The following is a 15,120-nucleotide window of genomic DNA, read 5'->3' as shown; positions in this document are numbered from 1 at the left end:
TTTTTTTTTTTTTTTTTTTTTTTTTTTTTTTGGTCTTTTGTCTTTTTCCGTGTCCGGCAACGGATCGCAACCCTCAGTGTTGCCCCCGCACCGGACCGGGGACCGGTAACGGGATTGCAACCCTCGGTGTTGCTCCCGCGCCTCGCTCAGCCAGTGAGCGGGAACCGGTCTGTATGTGGGATCCGAACCCTCGGGCGGGAGCGCCGCCGCGCTTCCCAAGCGGTGCACTATCCAGTGCGCCACCGGGCTGGCCCGTAAGTATCAGATTTTTATCTCACCTTTTCTTTTCTTGGGACATATCAATCCCTCAGAAAACAATTAAATGCAGCCTTCATTTTTTCTGGAACCTCATCTTTGTTCACCTCTGTACTCTGAAAGCTCACTGAAACAGCCAATCTGCCATAGTTAGTGGCCTCCGGTCATTGTCCTTCTTACCTCACCAACGTAAAAAGCTGAAAGTTGTCTTAATTCCCCTTTCAATTTCCTCCCACAAAATGTTGAAGTCATATTAGTTCCGCTTCCAAATGTTTTTCTAATTTGTCCCCTGTTCTTCATTTCCAGCAACACAACCACTTTTGTTCAGACTCTTCTTTCTTTCATTGACTAATAATGTCTTGGCTCATTTCTTTGACTCTATTTTCTTACCCTCTCCAGTCAGTTTTGCCTATTAATTATAGAATTATAGTTTAATACACAACCTTAACTATGCCATTTCTCTGTTTATACCTATCTCAGGGCTCCACACTGCCATCAGAAATCAAACTTCTTATCCTGACCAATAAGTCATCTTCACAATTTGGTCCCAGTCATCATGTCTATTTTATTTTTCTTCATGCCTCCCCTTTGATTCTACCCAACCTAATGAATTGGATTTCTTGCTTCTCAAACCACCATGATCTTTCCTGCTTTGAGTAAGAGTATATTTTATACTTTTCCCTTTCTTCAAGGAAACTCCATTCTTCCTTTCTCTACTTGACCAAAATTGTAGTCATCCATAGAGATAAAACTTAGATGTTAAATCTCTAAAAAGTCATCTTTGGGCAGTTTGCCTCCATTTCATTTATTAGTGAAATGTCTTCCTTCTCAGGGCTCTTTATTGAAACTTCTGTTCTAGAAATTGTACTGGAATATGATTGATCATCTCTCTCCTTAGGCTGTGTGTTTGCTGTATTATTTTGCTTACATTCACAGTATAGTGACAAGCACACAGTAATCATCCCCTACTTACCTATTTAAATTATCATAAATCCTGAAATTGGAATAAAATTTGGACAGCATAACTATGCTGAGAACACATCAAGCATAGCATTTTGCATATTGATTAACATTGTAATTGATCTGTAGATTACTCAGTTGTCATATGACAATGATCAAGGTAATTTTGGACATCTGGTGGAGATTATCTTTAAAAAGATATTTCAGTAACTATATCAGACTTTCCATGGAATTCATTAAATTACAACATTTTTGAAAATCCTCATAAGATAGTAATGGTAGCATTGGTAGGAATAACAGTTGAATAAGACAAAAGTTCTTATTTGGACATAGAATCTTCAAAAATTTCTGTACAATGCCATCCATTTAACCAGACTTTGAGATTGTAAAGTGATCTTTATTTTAGGGACAAATGATTTTTTTTTTAAGTCAATGGTCATTGAATCTGTGAAATCTGAATCAAGGATTAAATAAGTTACTTTTTAGGTCCCAAGCAAGCAAGTTATCCCAGGTTTTTGGAACAATTGAAACTGTGTATTTGCAGGGTCCATAATATGCCTAGGACATATAAATTTCAGGGTATTAACAGTTGTCCAATTAACAGTAAATGTTAATTCTATGAGGGGATAGAAAGAGAAGAGAAATCAAGGGAAGGATTATGCAGTAGTTGGCCCTTGAAATTGGCTTCACAGAATGAAGAAGATAAAAACCATTTAAGGGCAAGAAAATATTAGGAACGGGATATGGTATTTAGGGAAGACCTGGTCTAAAATTTGTTGAATTATTGCCAGGAACCAGTCATTCTGCTAATTATTGTACATAATCTAATGCTAAAGCAGAAATATAACACATCATATGATTATAGAAGCTCTAAAATGGCAAGTTAGGGTTATTTGAAGATTTGTACTTCGGAGCAACTGGAGTTAAAAAAAAAAAAGTTTTAGGAAAGCAAATTTGTCATTAGTGTGTAATATATAACAGAGATGGGAGAAACTAGATGAGTGTAGAAGTTCAGTGACCAGCATCATGATATTAGAATGGGTTGATGACTAGGGCAGTGGAGAGTCGAAGGACATTGCAGATGTAGCAAACACTGGGAAGGCAGGATAGTAGGATTTTTCACCAAGATTAGATATGGGCAGTGAGGAAAGATGAAAACTGAATGATAACCTCAAGGTTTGTCCTTGAGGGAATGACAGTTTAATTATGTCTTCCATGCCTAGAACAATTTTACCTGATCAAGAACAACAATAACAGCAATACAAAAAACAAAACACATTCACAGAAAAAACCCAAACCTCTTGGCAGTCAAAGGCTTTAATACTTTACTAATAGAAATGCTCCACAAATAAATGTTGTGTTTATTTATTTGGAATTAGTACTTATTTTTATAGTAAATTCACATACCTAATTTTGCATGCATCAACCAATTAAAATTATTCCTTAAAGATGTTGAAAAAGGTCCCTCTAAAAGGGAAGACACCACCTGCATCTGTTAGTTTCTAATGCAATTGCTGTAATTGCTGTAAATATAACAAAGAGGTTCATGATATGACTCCTAGTCCATAACAAGTGATAAACAAGCCTCAGTTTACTCTATTTAAAGCAATTATGTGCATGTGAAATTTGATTTTGGAATTTTTTTCCTGCAATTGACAGAAATTTTAAAAAAAACTGCTGGTTTTCTAGGTGTAAACTGTAACATTCATAAAATTAGTTCATGTTATTTCTTATTTTTTGAAGTTCAAGACTTACTATGGAGTTACCTTGCAATTAATGTTAAAAACAAGGAACCAGGAGTGGTGGCTTATTTGGCAAGAAAGAAAAATTCTATTTTTCAATTCATTTTTTCATTTATTTTTTAATTGAAACAAAATTGATTTTATATATTATGGGTTAAGGGTTGACTATCAGTATTTGTGTTCAATATGTGATGATCAAATTAGTATTATTAGCATGTTCGTCATTACAAATTGTAATTTTTCTTGTGTCCATTACACAGTATCTCCCCAATTCTCCTCCCCCTCACCATTTCCCACCCCTAGGAATCATAATTTCTCTTCTTTTCTGAAAGTTCATGTATTACTGTGGTTTCTTTTTCCTCCTCCCTTCCTTATTTCCTTCCTTCCTTCCTTCTCCTCTTTCTTTCCTTCTTTTCTTCTTTCTTTCTTTGCTCCCACTTATGAGTGAAAACATGTGGTATTTCTCTTTCAGTGCCTGGCTTATTTCATTTAACATAATTTTCTCCAGGCTCATCCCTGTTGCTGCAAATGGCAGAATTTCATTCTTTCTTACGGATAAGTAGTATTCCATTCTATGTGTACTGTACATACACACACGCACACACACGCACCACATTTTCCTTGTCTGTTCATCTGTTTATAGATATTTAGGTTGGTTCCACATCTTTCTATTGTAAATAGAGCTATGGTGAACATGGGAGTGCAGGTATACCTTTGACATGATGATTTCTATTCCTTTGGGTATATACACAGCAGTGAGATTACTGGATCATATCATAGATCTATCTGTAGTTGTTTGAGGAACCTATATACTGTTTTCTATAATGGCTGAACTAAATTTACAGTCTCACCAAAAGTGTAGGAGGGTTCCCTTTCCTTGGCATCCTCTCCAACATTTGTTATTCTCTGCCTTTTTGATAATAGCTAGTCTAACTGGGTGAGATAATATCATAATGTGGTTTTGATTTATATTTCCCTGATGATTAGTGATGTTGAACATTTTTTATATACCTATTGGCTATTTGTATATCTTCCTATGAGAGATATCTATTCAGCTCCTTTTCCCATTTTTTATTGAATTATTTTTTTCACCGTTAAGTTGTTTGAGTTCCTTGTATATTCTGGATATTAATCTCTTGTCAGATGTATAGCTTGCAAATATTTTCTCCCATACTTTAGGCTGTCTTTTCAGTCTGTTGATTGCTGCTTTTCCTGTGCAAAAGATTTTTAGTTTAATATGAAACCATTTGTTCATTTTTTCTTTTGTTGCTTGTGCTTTAGGTGTCTTATTCATAAAGTCTTCTCCCAGTCCTATTTCCTGAAATATTTCCCCTATGATTTCTTCTAGTAATTTTACAGTTTCAGGTCTTATTCTTAGATCTTTAATCTGTTTTAAGTTGATTTTGGTATACTGTGAGATGTATGGGTCTGGGTTCATTCTTCTACACATGCGTGTACAGTTTTCTCAGAACCATTTACTGATGAGGCCATCCTTTGCCCAGTGTATGTTCTTGGTGACTTTGTTGAAGATCAGTTGGCTGTAAGCAAATGGATTGGTTTCTGGTTTCTCTGTTCTGTTCCATTGGTCCATGTGTCTGTTTTTATGCCAGTATCACGCTGTTTTGGTTACCATAGTTTTGTAGTATAGTTTGAAATCTGGTAGTATAATGACTCTGGTTTTATTTTATTTTAGCTTAGGAATGTTTTGCCTTTTGGGGGCCTTTTGTTGTTCAATTCGAATTTTAGGATTTTTTTTTTCTATTTCTATGAAGAATGTTGATCAAAAAGGTGACAGTGAAATATTAGATGTAAGTATCTGATTAGTTTGTGAGAGATGATAAAATTACAAGCCATGAGGGATAAAGTCATAAGACTATCCTGTAAAAATCCTTGATTTTATAATGGATTCTTCTGACTTTATGTCAATCTCATGTTAACTTAACCTTTGGGGTATTGACCAAGTAAGAGTAAGTGCAAAACAGAAGTTCTTAGGAATGAGAGAAACAGAGACTTTGAAGTTATTTTTATTTTGAAAAAGATAAATATAATAATAAAGTGATGAGTTCTCAGAGGAAAAGAATGAGAATGAGAAATGTAATGTCTAAAGGAAATAGAGAAAGGGAATGAAATAATATTAAGAATGTTTGTTCTTCAACTCATGTTAGGTACTTTATATTCATGTTTATATTCTTGCAAATTTGCTTGGTAACTATTATTATCATTGCACTTTTAAGGCAAAAGATATGACACTTATAGAGTGTTAATACCTTGCCCAAGTTCAAAGTCCTTTATCTGAAGACAAAATCCGTGACAGCATGTTACATAAACTCATTTTCAGATATATAGATCTCTCACTCAGTAAACAACTGCTTGACTAAGTTCATTCTCTCTCTCTCTCTCCCTCTTTCTCTCTTATATATAGATCTCTCACTCAGTAAACAACTGCTTGACTAAGTTCATTCTCTCTCTCTCTCTCTCCCTCTTTCTCTCTTTCTCTCTCTCTCTCTCTCTCTCCTCTCTCTCGTGCATTTTTCCAAGTCCTCTTCACCCTTTTATATCCTTGTAAACAATTTTGTCAAGAGGAAAAGAGTTAAAAGAGCTAATATTTCAGATAACTGGGCTTTAATGTTCCCTGTAACCATTGCTTATTTTGAATGAATCAAAGATCCAACTGCTTAAACTAATGTACAAGTTTAATTCTTAATGACTTTAGGTGTTTTTCAGCATACTATGGAATCCTTAGTTTCCTTGTCCTATAATACAGTTTGTAAGGAGGGTGGTTGTACTATGTATTTCTGTACTGCTAGAGAAATAATAATTTTCCTCATTGCACAGAATAACAATGAACTAAAACTAAGAGCCCTAAGGAAGGCTTTAATCAGTTAACAGCTTCTGTTCACAGTGACATTTGTAAAGTTTGTATGTATCACAATTATGCACCTTAACACACTATACCCTTTCTATATTCTCTAACCTGTAAAAAGCAAAATATAATATTCAATACATATCCATCTGTGCATGTTTCCATATATCAGTTGATTTGTAAGTATATTTGGCACCTATTTCTTTTATTCATCATCCATTCAGTCCAAAGCATAGGTCAGGCCATTTGTATCACATTGCTATGACACCCTATAGAAGTGGGTTTGCTGGACTCTGCTAGGTGTAGCTGTGATGTCATTGGCTTATGTTCAGAGAAACTATGATGTGTTATGCAAAATTCTATCAATCAAAAAGGTCCGTTTGAAGATAAGAGAGATTGCATTATTCAGGGTCCTCTTTATGAACATCCTCAGAAGAAATTTCTTGCTAATCATAGCTTTAGAAATGTTGATAATTTCTTTTGTTATCAAGTCTGCTTCTTATGAATTATTTTTATTTTATTACTTTTTGTGATTTCTTGAGCAGTCAATTGAGTTTTTTCTTTTAATTGTTATGAATTATGAAGCTTAGAATTCACTTTCTGCTTTGGCTTGTAGAAATCATGGAGTCATGACTGCATAATAATAGATAAGAACAATTTGTGACTGTTCTTATAAGTTTGTGAACACAGCTCACTATAAAAAAGTACATATGATGTACTTTAATATTGTCTGTTCAATTTTGTTTGAGTTAATTTTTTAAATGCTGGACAAAATCTTAAATTTATTTTGTAACCTACAGGGATCATGACGTACAGTGATAATAGCTGGGAAAAACTGTGGTCTACATTATGCATTTTTAGATTACTGATATTGGTTCTATTTTATGGCAACAATAATTTGCTTGCCTACCTGATTTTTTTGCTTACCAACTCTTCTTTATATTCTCTTATATTTTATGTATTCCCTGTAAACACTATTGTCTTTTCTTGTGGAAAGACCATATATAAATAAATATCTGCTAAGTTGAAGTTATACTGGTTCATAAATTAGACTTTTCCTGCAAAGAGCTCATGGTTTACTGAGGAAGACAAATACTAAAATAACATAGTAAATAATAAGTGATAATACTAAAAGATAGTCAAGAGAACACAAAGGTGTGAACAATAATTTTTGCATAAAGGAATTACGTTGCAGTTGGAACTATAAATAAAAATCAGTTGTGTTTATAAAAAGAAGTATTTTTGTGTTCCAAATTTAGTCTTGAAGTGCTTATCACTGTTTTGGTCCTCTTAATAAAAGCTTGTATTTTAAGGTGTGGTTCTCTAAAGATTTTGCTATTACGAGTGAACATATATTGAGAAATATTTTGTAGTGCTCCCACGTGAGACAAACATAATTATACTAACAGGGCACTGTGATTTTGCGCTTTTAAAGTCTGGCCAAAATCAAGTGCTCAGTGTATACATGATGTTGTATCTAAGTGCTGATAATAGATGCCAATCCAAGCACAGGCATGTCTGTGATCTTAGGGGGTTTCCTCACTTAGTGGATGTCTTGATGCACACAGACAGAAAGAAGCAAGGAACTGAACATCAGGAGAGGAAGGCAGTGCAGCACCTACCTTTCTGCATGTTGAACATAAACCAGGTATATAATTCCTGCTTATGTAAGAATGCCATGCATGCAAATATATCATGCAACAAATTCTCAGCTTTAACTTATTACCTGCATTCTCATAGAACAAAATCTTATTTCTTCTGATATGGAACCAACTCATGGCCAACAGTTATTTCTCTAAAAATGAGATTAAAACACATAAACTTATAGACTAGTGTATTTAGTAAAAGTCTTCTGTCTCTACAACATTTCTTTTGTTCCCTAGGAGTGGTGGGAGTTAATATGGAGAAAGTATACGAGAAAGGCCAGACAGATAGCTGCCATAGGATAAGTGCCCAGAGTTCCACAGTTGTACAATACAGCAGTCATTATCCCTTTCATGACTGTCCCCTGATGATTCAGACTCTATTTGCCTCTGTGTGTGCTATTTCTTCTCCTTGTCATTTCTTCTTTAATAGTTTATATGCCCTTCTTATAATAATTCATATTTGTTTAACTTTTGTTTCTGCATCCTACTCAGGAGAACCTTCTTTTTAATGGCTATTACTTACTCTTCAAGTAAAGGAATACATAAGATTTTTAAAGGATAACACCTACTGATTTATTGGGTCATACACTACACTTTTTAAAATAAAGTGTATTTTCGGGGCCGGCCCGGTGGCGCACTGCTACAGTGCACCGCTTGGGAGCGCGGCGGCGCTCCCGTCAAGGTTTCGGATCCCACATACAGACCAGCCGCTCACTGGCTGAGCGAGGTGCGGGCGCAACACCGAGGGTTGCGATCCCGTTGCCGGTCCCGGTCCGGTATGGGCGCGACACTGAGGGTTGCGATCCGTTGCCGGTCATGAAAAAAAAGACAAAAAGGAAAATAAATAAATAAATTAAATAAAATAAAATAAAGTGTATTTTCTCTGTTGTAGCTGGATAGATCTGAGTGGGCTATTATGACATTCAAATGGGGATGAGCTAAGTATGGAAGTGATGGTGGGGACCAAAGACCAAAGTCTGAAGTACTGCAGGACGTTGATTTGATCATTGAGTTTATGCTTTATAGTCTGGTAATGCGTGATATTCTATCTGAATTTTGAGCTTTTGTGATCTAAACTATACGTCGTTTGAAGAGTGGAATTACCTCATTCTAGTTTTGCTATGAAGGCCAACTTGGCCTTAAAAAGCCAGGGACAGACATATTTCGCCTTCTACGTGTATAGCTCCTGTTCATAAGAACTTTTTGTATTTATGCTCCTATTCTCCTCTCTAGTGGACTGCATTTTAACTAAATGTCAATGAGATGATTTGTCTGCTTTCCACTTTCATTTACTTTACAAATGAAACACCTAGTGAAAGTGAATGATAAAATATTTATTTTGGCATTCTCCTCTGTGTGAAGGGTTGGATAAATACCCACTGTTTTCATTGCTCCACCAGCACAGACTGATGCTATTGCCTCTTGTTTCATTGCCATCGTAAGGTTTAGAGCAAGGTGCTGTAGGGTTTGGGGGAAGAGGCTGCAGAAGGGAATAAATCTAACAGAACAGTAAAAGCAGGCAACTAAATAAAGAAATTCAAATTCCTCCTTTGTAAAACACGTTTTAAAAAACCACATGTTTCCTGTAGTGTTTAATATTTAGTACTGAAATAACAGAATAGTTATGATATTTTGGTCATTATAACTTATGTAATCCATCACATACTGTTGTTGCCTTTAGGAAATTTTCCATGTGTCCATTGCTGTTTAAATTATGAAGTAGGAAAATGCTATTTCTATATTCTTTAGCCCCTCCTTCTGTGAATTCTTTCCATCTAAGCACTTTTGGTGTCTAAAATATCCATCATTGCTGTAGGAAGACGAATACACAGTTAAATTAGGATTAATGATACCATGTTATGTGGAAAAAGCCCTACCCTTTTAACAGTATGACCTTAGTTAGACCATATTACCTCCTGGGTCTCAGTTTCCTCTTCTAGAAAATTTTACTCCTATAATTATTTGAGATTATATATCTATTTTTTTAAATATAGCTGTTCATGTATAGTTTCTAATATCTGTTCCATTCATACTTTAAAATAGACGTTGTTCAAAGAACTTTAGATGTATGGCCACATTAAACATCACCAAAACCTGATGACAAACTGTTTCTGTCCCTAATTTATGAGCCATAGAGAGTTTGCTCAAGATCAAGAAGCTGGTGTTCTCAGTGATGGAAAGGGAAAGACCACATGTTCAACTGAAACATTTATTTAACGTCTGCAAAGTGCCAGTAACTACTACAAGTGTTTTATTGACAAAAACAAGCAAAAATCCTACCTTTGTGGATCTATTATTCATTTAACCTATATTTAAACCTAAACATCCATTTCAGGTATAATTGTTTGTTTATCTGACAATTATAAAACCCTCTGTTCTTTACTATAACCTGCTATACAGCAATGACAAACTTTTATCACTATAGATGGGAAAAAATGTATCTGTAGTGTGAGTTTCTGAAGGACTGATACCTACCATAATACATTTTGTATTCCCAGTCAATGTCACAAAGAGTAGAATTTCCCCATATTTTGTCGAATATGTAAATGGCCTTCTTTTAATACTAGGTTTAAATTTTCATTTAAAAAAAAAAAAAGGGGTCTTCTCCAGTGATTCAGTGGGGTTAAAGGATTCATAAGGTTTATTCTTTCAAAGTTGGACTGGGAATATTAAATAAGATTTGCAATTTGCTGTATCATTTTCTTAATCAGTACATACCATCAGATTTTCATTTATAAATGCATGAAATAAAATCACCACAGAGCATGCTGTTATTATAAATACTTCAAAAAGTTCATAAAAGTAAAATTAAAAGATAATATGAATCTCATATAGGCTTATGGAATGTTTGAAATAACTAATAGAAAAGGAAATTGCAGCTGTACTTTAGGGCACAAATAAACATTGAAAAAGTTTCTTCTTGTTTTCATCAATTGTGTCAAAGTTTATGAGCTGTGACAAGATTATGAGCAATATTTTAACTACAGGAGAGTAATATATTTTGTTGCTAATGTTAGTGCAGTTTCCACAAGCAATATGGCAATCTGAAATTTAATCTTATGAATGCTCCAAGGGAAAATTAAAATAGTTAAGCTTTGTAATAAATATATAGTATATAATATTTACAAACTACATACAGTGTCATAGATTCAAATCATTTTGTATCTATTCAAGATGCATGAAAATAAGTATTTGAAAGATCTTGATTAATCTTAAATATTAAACCTACTTTACTGTAAATTTAAGGAGCATTCTTTTATTAAGTATAAGCCATGAGTTTGTCTCACATAGCATATCAATCATAATTTATCCAGTTAAGATAACATATGTTTCTTTTAATTTTGATACCATACTTCTAGGGAAAATACTTTCCTGCAAATTTGAAAAAATTTCTATAGATTACATATGAGTACATTTAGAACATATTTTTTTCAGCATATTCAACATGTTCACATACTTAATAAAAAGACAAATGCATATCACTAATTTTATTATGTTCTATGTTTATTACTGTCATTTCTGTTATAGTTATCTCATGCATACATAAAACTTTTTTTATTTGGAAATATTAGTGAAGAGAGCATGGAGATATTTACAAGACAAAATTCAGTGGCAAATGCTGCATTAATTCATTCAGAAAATAATGGTAGAGAATCTAGAGTACTATGATAAATTATGTAGAAAATACATAGAAGTGTATCTCATGCTTCTAATTCTCAGAGAAATACAATTTTTTGTTAAGATGGTTGTTAACCTAGGTCTGAAGAATGGCTGGAATTTTAATAGAAAAAGGAAACATCAAAGACTTTCAAAGTCAGAAGATAAACATGACCAAAATATTCAGAGGTAAAAATGGGCACATTGTGTACGAGAGACAGTGAGAAATGTAATATTTTAGGAAAAAATAATGTTCATATTAGTATGCTAAAATATAAAATAAAAAAAAAATGTTTCTGAGTATGTGTGTATGAATATTGTTCTGGGATGATCAGGATAAATGTATTCTCAAAAAGGTGCACTAACCCAAACTATCTCAGAGTTCAGCATAGATACAAAAGAAATACTTAACTTTTGAAATTAGGGGTACAACATGATGAAAAGGTCCCATAGTATCTCAGGTGATTTATGTACCGAATGGTTATCAAAACTAAAAACAATTCTTTGATGTTGTTGCAAATTATAAATCAACTTGTAAACAGCAGTGACAAAGGGCAGCAGCAGTTCTAATGAATCATGTAGCAGAGTCAGGTGAACTGAGTGAATGATGGAGGATGACTACTTGGATAAAAGAGATAAGTACTTTCGTCAGTTCCTTTGTTTTCTCATTTTAATGAGTGTTCCACCAATATAAGCTTGCTCTGGTATAAGGGGCCTTACGTGGCTATATTTCTTCTGCTTTTTAAAATTTAGAACAGTATCTATGGATTTTATGTGTACAAGTTAGGAAAAAAATTGTCACCACATATGCAGTACTCAAACTCAGTCTTGCAGGAAAAACTGTGGTGAATCAGGGCACATAGACGTTGAGCCTTATGGCCTTTCCCTGAAAAATGAATAAATCATACAAGAATTAAGTTACATTACATATGAAAAGTACGTAGCCCAATAGTAGTTAAGTACTAAGTTCAATAATTGGAAAATAGGGCCGGCCCGGTGGCGCACTGCTATAGTGCGCCGCTTGGGAAGCGCGGCGGTGCTCCCGCCGAGGGTTCGGATCCCACATACAGACCGGTTCCCGCTCACTGGCTGAGCGAGGCGCGGGAGCAACACCGAGGGTTGCGATCCCGTTGCCGGTCCCGGTCCGGTACGGGGGCGACACTGAGGGTTGCGATCCGTTGCCGGACACGGAAAAAAAAAAAAGACAAAATAATAATAATAATAATAATAATTGGAAAATAGTAAATTCTCTTAATATAAGCTGCTTCCGCGTTCTAGTGATTTCCCCCCCTTTTATTATTCTGATCTCACAGCTGTTAACCTCAACGCAGTCTGCCAGGATATTGTCCTCGGGTAGTCTTTGAACAGCCAGGTTTTAAACAGTGTTAAAGAAAGAAAGATTTCATGGCCTGGCAGATAAGTATAGAGTCTATTTTTGCATAGTCAATTACAGATACAATATCTCAGCACTTGGATGCTTAGTTTGCATTTGGTGAAACTAATGGGTAGTAGTCCTTTTCTGGGGTTTACAAATGAAATATGAAAACAAAAATGCAATACAGTCACCTTGTATGTACATCGATCCTCAATAACTCAGCTTGTCAGATAGGTATAGATTCACCTTTAGGGGCGTTAATTTTAACCTGAATAAAACAGAATAAACTCAGTCACGTTATATATTATATGGTGTTGATGTTTTTCTATTATGAAAATAAAGTACTTTTACTAACTTTTATTACAGAACTTTTTCTTTTCTCTCTTGTTAGCAAACCACGGGACATCTTTGCATTCCTCTCAGTTCCAGGGATCTGGCTCTGGCTCTTCCCCTTCTTTTCCACCTTCCACTCCTCCCCGTCTTTTCCTCCCTCCTGGCCTCCCTCTTTTTAAAAACTAGAAGCAAATCTTTGTGTTCTTTTCACTTTTAGAGCAGCACTGCTTGAACACTGTTGTATTGTTTTTCTCTTCAGTACTGGCCTCTGAAATCATTCACCAGGAGTCAGCCAACTGGTTAACAGTTTGTACCACTTGTGGTTGACTCTTTTTCATTAAAATATTTTGATATTTTTAAATTAAAACAAACATACACTCACAGGGAGTAGAAGTTTATTATATAGATAATACTAAGTGCAATTTTGACTTGTGCATGTAACCTCCTTTTAGTGTTTGGAGTACTTGATTGGTAAAAATATAATTTTCACACAACTCTTTATTAATTATTATGCAAAAGAAGAATATTTTTTGTTTGTTTTTAAACTTCTACTTACTTATAACTCAAAAATACCATTTTTGTTTATATCAAATACAAATTTCAAAAATTTTTAAACCATATTTTTGGCAAAGTTTCACCAAATTACTTCTATCTCCTAAATTTAAGACGCCCCATAATTACGAAAACTACAATCGTCTTAAAAAACAAAAACTTAAAGAACTAATCACTTTTTCTTATGCTACACATATTGTTTCTTATAACCTCAAATCTAATCCCCATTCATTTATTTTAATTGCTTTAATATTTAGATAACTGGCTATATAAAAAGCATTCTATATAGCTTGTGAATTTAGCCAGAACAATAATGTCAGGAAATTAAATCATAAATTTATTTGTGATAAATTTTGTAGTCAATCAATAGTTCAATGAAATTGAATAGATGTTGAATTTAAAGAAATTCCCAGTAAATAGCCATTGGTAGTTATTGGTATCCTCATTAGAGAGAAGAAATGGGTGGCTTTAAGGAAAAAACACAGAGTAGAGTCCAACATCAAGGTTCCCTTAACTGATTATATAATTATGGGAAGGCCAGAGAACCTTTTTGAGCCACAGATTCCTCATCCTTAAAACTGAGATGCTAGAATTCACTATCAACTCCCTAGAATTTTTGTGAGAGTAAAATGACTAAATGAAACTGATACTGATTTGTAAATTTTAAGCAATATGTACATACAAATTGTTGACCATTGTTCTTATGGCCATATATAATTATCCCCCAAGCTAATAAAAATATAAATTAGAACAAAGTCAATAATTCATACTTATAAAATAACTTTCAATATATGGGAAGTATAATATTAGAAAATAAGTGTTAAAGTAATACATTTTCCAGCTTTTATAAATCATTTCCTGTGTGAGTTTTGAAATGATGATGTCATTATCTAAATATGTTAATTATTAAGGAAAAGCATTAATAATTGTATTTTCTAATATTCTACATTTAGTTCAATCATGAAATAAAATGAAAATCATAACTAATCACCCATCTAGGAATCTAATCTGAAGACAATATCCTTATTACCCTCTATTAAATAAAATTAGAAATAATAAATAGATTATACTTGAGCTTTACATAACTTACTAAATATGTGTTTACATTTCTTTTATTCTTGCTTTAAATAACATTTTCTTAAATTGTTGATACATGTAGTTAACGTGAAGGTAGTATCTACATAGTAATTTTTAAAAACTATATATAAGATTTTTTTTTTAAGAAAATTAGTTAAAAGTATGTGACTTCATTCCTAAAACTCAATTGGCAAACCTAACCAAATGTGAATTATCTCATCAAAGTTGGTAATGAGACCTAATATTCCCTAGAGAACTCTAAGATAAATTTAAGGACTTATTCCCTGGGAAAATTTCCAAATTCTGGGATAGTCATTATCAAACTTTATTATGTAAAAAATTATATTTGTAACCTAATGCAGTGAGAATTTCCAAACTCATATTTTTGCTTTTTGAAATTTTGATTCAGCAAGTTTGAAGTGAAGCCGAGAAATGACTTTGAGAAATGCTAGTCTAGTCTAGGAAGGTTATTTTGCCAATCCATTACAATACAGGAAGAAAATTATATAAGAGGTTACTTATTGTATATATATTTTATAAAGCATTGTGCACAATTGTGAACACTTAGATGAAAAACGACAATGACTAAAAATATTAACTGTATATAATTTTGAAGTGGTGTTTTTTTTTTTTTTTTTTTTTTTTATTAATCTCATCAAT

At 33.6% G+C, this 15,120-nt stretch overlaps 1 protein-coding gene across 1 annotated transcript in view; it reads left to right on the top strand.

The window, feature by feature from the left end:
• The window catches only part of COL11A1 (collagen, type XI, alpha 1), a 154,288-nt gene that overhangs the window by 72,859 nt on the left and 66,309 nt on the right, over positions 1 to 15,120 (top strand). The window lies entirely within an intron of this gene.

The sequence above is a fragment of the Galeopterus variegatus genome, unplaced genomic scaffold (genome assembly GCF_000696425.1).
Source record: "Galeopterus variegatus unplaced genomic scaffold, G_variegatus-3.0.2 Scaffold4005, whole genome shotgun sequence".
Lineage (NCBI taxonomy): Eukaryota > Metazoa > Chordata > Mammalia > Dermoptera > Cynocephalidae > Galeopterus > Galeopterus variegatus.
The sequence above is the reverse complement of the archived record's forward strand: the minus strand, read 5'-3'. Positions and strand labels throughout refer to the sequence as shown.